Here is a 9164-nt window from a genome sequence, read left to right on the forward strand (position 1 = left end):
TTTTGTTTCTAAGTACCAACCACTATTTTGATAGAGCCACAGCTAGATGTTTTTCCAAATTTATGTTGACTAAAATTGTTTTACATGAAGCCCAAACATGCTATTCTAATCAGAAGGGTTAGTGAAGGAAAACCCTGAAATGTTAACAGTTTGCTATTAAAAATAATTGATTTTGCTCAGTTGCTGACCTAGATGTATGTTTTTACTGTAACTCTTGAGTGCGTAGTAATTCATGCTTTAGTTAAATTGAGATTCTTTACAAGGTTTGGTCAACCAGTGTTGTTTTTGTATGTATACCATTTGATTTTGAGACTACGTTAAGTGATATTAGCATTGTTAATACAGGGAAATAAACATTTTAACTTTTACTTAAAGGTGCGATTATTCATGGCCTAAGGGGTCATGGTGTGTGAGATTACTGACTCCAAAAAATATTGAAATTGTTGATGATTTGTATTGAAATTGAGACTTACAGGGAAACTTACTCTAAGCGCAGTCAAAAGGTCCATCAAACCTCTAACGCGTCCCCTTATAAATTAAAGATGAGAAACTAAATATGGTCAGACACGCTAACAGAAATGGTAGCAGAGTATGATGGTTACGTGTCCTTAAGAGGATACCATAAAGTTTCCCCTTACGAAATAAGTAAAAGGATAGGATGGTTACGTCTTCTTAAGAGGCCACCATAAAGTAACCCCTCCTAGAGAACACAAAAATTATTTTCTTAGAAATGTAGCAGAGCAGGAAGGTTAGTCTCCTTAAGAGCCCATCATAGGATCCTTTTTGTTTTCCAGAAATGCAGCAACATAGGAAGGTTATGTCTTGGGTTCTCTAGAAATGATAAGTAGGTTGGCTATGCCTCCCTAAGAAATTGCAGCAAGGTTTCCCAGAAGTGGTAAAGGAGTTGGATGGGTAGGCCCCTTAAGAGATCAAATATAATTAGCAGATTTGATAAGAGAAAGTGGTAAAAGTTAAGGTTTTCAGATTCGATGATACACAGTGGAGAGAAAATGTCACCTTAAGAACTTAGAGCGACTTTCCCAGAACCTTGGAGTTTGCCAATCCTTGTTTGAGAATGTTCTCGGCATTCTAGTGACAGTGTGAATGGAATAGGTTTTGCGCTTTCACAGCTAAAGCAAACCGCAGGTGAATTGTGATGTTTGTGAGGGTTTAGGGAGTTTGCGTGCGCCAAATGAAGTTGTTGAAGGAGTTTGCGTACTCGGGATTGTGAGAGTAGGAATGTCGCCGAACTTCACATGTGTGTGGCGCTTTGTGCTAAAAAAGGTCCACGTGATTGTTGGTATACGGGCCCTGTGTGGTTTAAGACTCCAGAGTATTGAAAAGTAAATGAGACATTTGGTTTGTTGTTGAAATTTGTCTGGTTTAATAGGTCAATCAGGCATGGTTGACAAACTCGATGGTGTGTGCTAAAGAGAGCAAAAGGTTTTCGACCGAGATTTGGAGAGTCCTATGTGCACCAGGACAGACCCATTCATCGCTTGAGAGTGACATTTGCGGGTCGAATTTTGCTTGCGAGTCAGGGAAACTGAGAAAGAAAGAGTAGCTGTTAGAGCGAAAGGCAGTCAATGAAAAATCAGTAAGAATTCTGAAGCAATTGCATTACCCTACCTGTAGTAAACAGACAAATTGTCTTTTTTGATTTTACTTAGTGCTCGCAAAATTTGCATTTAGTTTTGCGCAGATCTGAGTTGAGGAGGGCAAGCTAAAAGACTTTGTCAGCCACTGTATGTGTGAGTGTGACGTCATTAGAGCCGGGCTGGGATAGGTTGGTTAGTGAGAAGGGTCGCACACGTATTGGTGGACAACTGTGAAGCCTCACTGGAAGAGAAGGTCGTCGAAAAGGATTTTGGGATTGAAAGTCACTTCCTGATTTGATTGAAAGTAGTATAAAATTACAGAGATTACATTTTTCATAGCTTTAAAGAGTGCCCTAAGGGGAGCTACGTATATTCCCACAAGAATAGGAGAAATCACACCACCAGAAGGCACACTTGCCTATATTGTATTTGAAGAGCAGGGTGCTGCGCCATGTCTTTGGTTGAAACAATGGTGCAAAGAGACAGAGAAAGATGGGAGCTTAGCATTTCCAGCTCCTGGAACATTTAAGTTGAGAAATTTAGAGAATTTGAGGAGTGTACTGTATGATTTGAAACCTCCTCTGAGACCGGTACAGTTCGAAGCATTAGCAATTTGGGCCCATAGGGATGAATGGAGTCCCATTCCCTAATTGCAATTCGGTAATAGCAATTGCGATTTTTATGAAATCGCTATTACTGACTTGCAATTTTCATACATCCCATTTTGCATTTCTTAAATAGAGATTTCTTAAAATTTGATATTTAAGAAATGCAAACCGGGAGCTTGATACATCTCGCCCAAAATTTTATGTCAATGGAAAATGGATATACGGATCAAGTCACAAGGTTTTGCGAATTGAACTGTATATCGTTCAAAGATAAATGGGAACTGTTATCTGATGGTGACAAAATGTGCCCTAATTATGCATTGCATGTTATAGATGCCTTGGAAGAATTTAAAGCATTGCAGGATAATGTTGAGAAAGATGAGAAAAGGAGTTGGGTAAAGTTAAAATGTGTTCAACGTGAAGACGATGTTTGGGTTTCAGGGGAGGGACAAGTGGTCCTGCCTAATAGTTTGTTGACTCAAATGGCTAGATATTATCATGGTCAAGCACATGTTTGGAGGGATGCCATGATTTGAACGTTCAAGCAGTACTGGTTCAATCCCAAATTTAGACTGGTTGCCGAAGCAGTTTGCCATTGTTGCGTCGTCTGTCAGCAAATGAACGTAGGTAAAGGGACAGGGGTCAATTTGAGCCACATTAAAAGATCGGGAGGTCCATTTAGCAGAATGCAGATGGATTTCATTGAGATGCCTGTGCGTGGAGGGTTGAGATATGTGTTGGTGATTGTTTGCATCTTTAGTCACTGGATTGAAGCTTATCTTACACAAAGAAATGACAGCCTCACAGTAGCAAAGTTACTGCTTAGGGAACTGATACCACGTTTTGGGTTTCAAGTCTCTTTAGAATCAAAAAGAACAAGTCACTTCAACAATGAAGTAATTAAATTACTATGCTTAGCTTTAAACATTGAGCAGAAGTTGCATTGTAGTTACCGCCCTGAAGCCTCAGGACTTGCAGAGCAGATGAATAGTACCTTGAAGTCTATAATGGCGAAAATGTGTGCATCCACGAATCTGAAATGGCCTGACACACTACTGTTAGTTCTGATGACAATGGGAAACACACCAGACAGGAAAACAGGACTGTCACCGCATTAGATCCTCATGGGCAGAGCGGTAATTTGCCAGCGGTTTCTGCCAATGCTCTTGTGAACATGACAGATGAAATGGTGTTGGGGTACTGCAACGGTCTGGCTGATGTGGTTTGCTCTTTCTCTCATGAGGTGGAAGGCACCACACTGCAACCATCTCAAGATCAAAGCCACAACCTGAGAGCGCGATATTGGGTTGTAATCAGAAAGCACACGAGGAAGAAGTGTTTGGAGCCTCAGTGGAAAGGTCCTTACCAAGTAGTACTGATTAACACTACAACTGTGAAGTATGCTGGAGTTCCGAACTGGATCCATGCCAGCCATACTGAGAAAGTACAGTGTCCATTGGACACTGAAGAAAAGTTGTTGAGAGTACCAACAATGTCCAGACCAACTCCAGCATCGGAGAGGGGAGAAGGAGAATCAGAGACTGAATCTGAGCAGCCTGAAGCCAGTGCAAACACTCCTGTGAGAGACGAAGTGGAAGAGCTAGAAGAGAATGACAGTGAACCAACCTCACCTGAGGTAGCAGGATAGGCTAGTCAGAGGAGGGCTCTCCCAGAAGCAGACGGTCTTGAAAGACAAACAGAACAAATGACAGATCTCGAGGGGGAAGGAGTTGAGGCGGATCAAAGCCAAAACGATCTGACGCCTCCTGAACCAGTTGCAGGTACATCAAGAGAAAATCCTGCAGAAGTTGCAAATTCAGCACTGAAGAGAGTATTGACAAAAGGTCCACTGAAAGGAGATAAGTGGCCGAAGTCACAAGCAAAGAGAAAAGAAGCAATCACAGTGACAACAATTGAGGAAGAAGTAGACACAACAAGGAGAGAAGATTTGAGTGATGGGGAATTAAATGGAGATTGAAGATTGAAAAGAACGAGAATTGCAAGTCGAAGGTACACAGGTTCTGAATGGGCATATGCAACGACAAGTGAATGGCAGAGTACATTTTTGTGTTTTTGTTTTGATCGAAATATTCCAGGTCAATATGTTGGGACATGAAATCAATGAACTGAACTGTTGAAAGCTGTTAACTGAGAAAGTGGATAAGAGACTATTGAAAGTAACCAGAAAATACTTTTTGATTACCTGATTTGACAAGCTGGTAAGCCGATTTTGACAAGCTATCTATTTTTGACAAAGGTTCCTGGAAAAAAGACCGAAGACTGTAAATAACTGCTAAAGGAGATTGAAGATTTTGTTTTTTAATTTGCTGCATAGTTAATTTTTTTCTCTTCTACTTTCTGATTCTTTACAGATCATGAGCAACCTTAGTCAATGGGGTGGGAAGAATAGGTGCTGTAGGTACCTGGGTATTGGTTTGGCAATTGTATGCATGATATTATGTCTGCTGTTGATTGTGAGCATGACTTTTCTTGACAAGATTGTGGCCAACCGTACCTCAGCTTTAGAGACTACTACACGCACAGAAGTAGATAGGGTTAGGATAGATGAGAAATATTTGCACGTAGATAATGCACAAGGAGAACTTTCCTATAACGTTTTCTGTCACTTATTGTGTGAGTATGTTGAGATGATGGGAAATTGTTATGTCTGCACGCAGATTCCTTCATCATTGGAGGAAGGAGTTACTTACCATAGTTTGCCCCTTACTTATGGAATAAGTTGTAGTCTGTTACTAACACAATTTTATAACCAGGAGTATATCCAATACTTCTACTCAAGTTACGGCTTAGTATTTTTGTTTTTCCCTATAATTTAGTATCTGAGTCGAGTAGCTAAGGAAAACACTATAGAGTCAGCGAGAGGATTCTTTGAACCTACATTGACATTTGGCACTGGTTACGCACATCACAATAATGTGACATGCTTGCTTACACCCATAGAAAATAGCTTCTTAGATCAGACAGATGATAGAAGAAAGGCATTAAAGGAGAATTTAGAAAAAGGCTTAGAGAAAAGTACATTTAGAAATGATCATGCATTTAGAGACATAAAGACACAAGGAAGATTAGCTTTAGATGCACAGCACGTAGGAAAGCTTTGTGTATATAGACCTAAATCTAGGACTGATACATTGTTTGCAGGAACGAGTGAATGTAGACATGTTTTTTTGTTTCAGAGTAAAAGTAAGTTCATGCTGAATGGACAAGACCCAGCAATTCCAGGAGTTTATAAAATCTGTGGACCAAATGTGTATCACCGTCTTCCAAGAGGATGGTGTGGCACATGTTACTTATGGATAGTTTTCCGAAAGATTTATCAACTTGAGTAAATTACCTAAAATGACTGACTTACATCATGTTAGACAAAAAAAACAAGAATCATATTCTGGCATGGTTGGAGCTATATTTGGAGCAATAATTCCTTCAGTAGGAGTTATTTTGAATTCGGTGAAAATTCGAACATTGTCTACTATTGTGGATAACATACTGACAAATTTTTCAGGAGCCATGATCCTGATGGATACAGAACTCACAACATTGTTGCTCATATATACCTAACAATAGTAATGAAATTAGTAGCCTTATTAACAATCTGACTAATGATAGTGCTGATTTGAAAGAGTTGAAAGAACCAGGAGTTTGGGAAAATGTTGGCAAAGGATTTGTTTCAGTTGGTGAACTGGTTTGGTAACATAGGAAAAGGGATAATATTGAAGATAATACAAGTGATATTAATTATTGTGATCTGCATAGTTGGAGCATGGGGAATTTGTAAATTGTATGATGTGATTAGATTAAAGTAATTGGTAAATGATTGGAGGAGGGAAGAAATTAAAATGGAGAAATTATTCAGGGAAAATTCAAAAAGGGAAAGAAGAAATAAAAGCTATATGGAGGACAGATTTTAGGGGAGCAAACATTTGTGTAGGAAGATGTAAGTGTGATGACATATTTAGTCATCAGAGGAGGGATTGTGAACGCTGAATTTTTACTAAGAAATATTAATGTATTTTGAATTATGACTCTACATAGAATTTGACTTAATATAGAAAATAAAGTGCGACTTGGAAAATGTACCCACTTGAGTGGCCGCCATTAAACATGACGTGTCCTTATTAAATGCATATTAGCGTTAATTGAAATGCTTTTCTAAAGAAAGTGTAGCAATGTGTTATACTAATGAATTTGTATTATGTATTTGCTTTATTAATTATAGGCCTTAAGTTACCAAGGTTTTGGGTGTATTTTGCACAGCCTTATGTTAAGCTGCACTGTTCAGATAATGCAGTGAGAAATGTATGGCTGAAGAAATTAATACATGTATTGTTTTCACTGTTAATCAAACGTTAGCAGATGTCTTTACTTTCTAATGAGAACTGCTTGCTGTAATGTCTTGTACTAGTTACTGCTACATTGTATAGTTTAGTGTGTGAGAAAGCGATGTTCCCAAGAGCTAACAATGGACGCACTGACTGGAGTACAGATGGATACAAAAATGTTAACCGACGAGCCTGACGATGGGAGCACGAGAAGAGGAGCCAATCATTGACATGTGAAAGACAGTCGAGTTATATCTTAGATTTAGAAATGAATCCTTATTGGACTAAATGTAAACATACGATTCTTTGACCAATGGCAACGTGGGAAGTCCACTAGACGATTTTAACTTAGCCCGATTGCACAGAGAAGAAGGGGCCACTCTTTGATCATTCTAATTTGTGTACTCATTCTATTCTATCTTTAACTTTCTTGCTTAATCTTCTGATGCTGAATGCTGATCACTTAGACATTGCTTTCCTAATGGTTCTGATATCTTAGAGTCCCCATTTCTGAACCATTGCCCTTTCATGGTCTGCTGCTGATGCTGTCTTAACAGATGTCCAACTGATGAAGATAATCGTAGCTTGCTAAGCCATACTGAGGAGAGGTATAACAAAATGCTATTGCTCTTGTTGTAAGTTTGCCTTTTTGTTTCTAGGTACCAACCGCTATTTTGATACAGCCGTAGTTAGATGTTTTTCCAAATTTATGTTGACTAAAATTGTTTTGCATGAAGCCCAAACATGCAATTCTAATCAGAAGGGTTAGTGAAGGAAAACCCTGAAATGTTAACAGGTTGCTATTAATAAATAATTAATGTTTCTCAGTTGCTGACCTAGATGTATGCTATTTCTGTTGCCCAGCTGTACGTGCTATTGATTTGTACTGTAACTTTTGAGTGCGTAGTAATCCATGCACTAGTTAAATTGAGATTCTTCAGAAGGTTTGGTCAACCAGTGTTGTTTTTGTATGTATACCATTTGATTTTGAGACTCAGTTACGTGATATTAGCGTTGTTAATATAGGGAAATAAACATTGTAACTTTTACATAAAGGTGTGGTTATTCATGGCCAAAGGGGTCATGGTGCCTGAGATTACAGAACCAAAGATTATTGATATTGTTGATGATTTGTATTGAAATTGAGACTTATGGTGGAACTTAATCTAAGCGCAGTCAAAAGGTCCATCGAACCTCTAACGTGTCCCCTTATAAATGAAGGATAAGAAACCAAATAAGGTCAGACACGCTAACACTTACTAGGATTCCAAGTGACATGACTTATCCTCGAGTCCTAGTCTAGATACTCTCTGTGTCTGTGTGATGGGCTCGACCTGGACCACCAAGGAGTCTCTTGTTTTGTAGTGCAGAGAGGGATCTGTGAGTGAAAATGCCTAAAGGTACCTTAGGGATCGAGGAAAAAGCATACTACTAGGAATGCTTATGGGTGAGAGTCCTTTTAAGACTAAGGCCCTCATTCTGACCCTGGCGGTGTCTCACCGCCAGGACAGAGGGCAGAGGAAGCACCGCCAACAGGCTGGCGGTGCTTCCGGGGCATTCTGACCGCGGCGGTAAAGCCGCGGTCAGAAAAGGGGAACCGGCGGTTTCCCGCCGGTTTTCCCCTGCCCCAGGGAATCCTCGCCATGGGGATTCCGACCCCCTTCCCGCCAGCCTGGTTCTGGCGGTTTTCACCGCCAGAACCAGGCTGGCGGGAACGGGTGTTGTGGGGCCCCTGGGTGCCCCTGCAGTGCCCATGCCACTGGCATGGGCACTGCAGGGGCCCCCTAACAGGGCCCCAACAAGATTTTCAGTGTCTGCCAAGCAGACACTGAAAATCGCGACGGGTGCAACTGCACCCGTCGCACCCCTTCCACTCTGCCGGCTCCATTCGGAGCCGGCATCCTCATGGAAGGGGGTTTCCCGCTGGGCTGGCGGGCGGCCTTCTGGCGGTCGCCTGCCAGCCCAGCGGGAAACTCAGAATTACCGCAGCGGTCTTTTGACCGCGCAGCGGTCTTCTGATGGCGGTATTTTGGCGGGCGGCCTCCGCCGCCCGTCAAAGTCAGAATGAGGCCCTAAGTATTGCCCCACTAGGACCGGTTGGGAGACAACCTATATTGATTAAAGTGTGTTCCCTTTCCTATTTGATGATTTGAGTATATAATGCTTGAAGCTGAGTGAACCCACTAAAATTCTTCTAGCTCCCTTAATTGTTGGTAATGTCATTGCAACATGTTTATACTCATAATTTAGTGGAAAAGAGAGGATGAGTTTACATGTCTGCCATGTTTCTTAAGTCCATGCATGAATATTCAGACCAATCCTGTTTTTTTTTCTTAGACTTCTGGGACTTGTAGTCTTATTTAAGCCAGCATAAAATCAAGACTACAAGTACCAGTGTTCTAGGAAAAAAACGAGACTGGCTTAACTAATAATGCTGGCTTAACTAATCACGCTAGACCCGGGAGACTTGCCAGTTATGAGCTTACATTCATCAGCTTCATGCTTGAGCATATTTATACCTGCATGTGCATGCATCAAGATGTTGCTGTGCACAGAGCTGACTGCCAAGTGTCTATTCTCTGGTGCTCATGTGCCTACTGCCCAGTCCCACTTCTCTC

The sequence above is a fragment of the Pleurodeles waltl genome, chromosome 7 (genome assembly GCF_031143425.1).
Source record: "Pleurodeles waltl isolate 20211129_DDA chromosome 7, aPleWal1.hap1.20221129, whole genome shotgun sequence".
NCBI lineage: Eukaryota > Metazoa > Chordata > Amphibia > Caudata > Salamandridae > Pleurodeles > Pleurodeles waltl.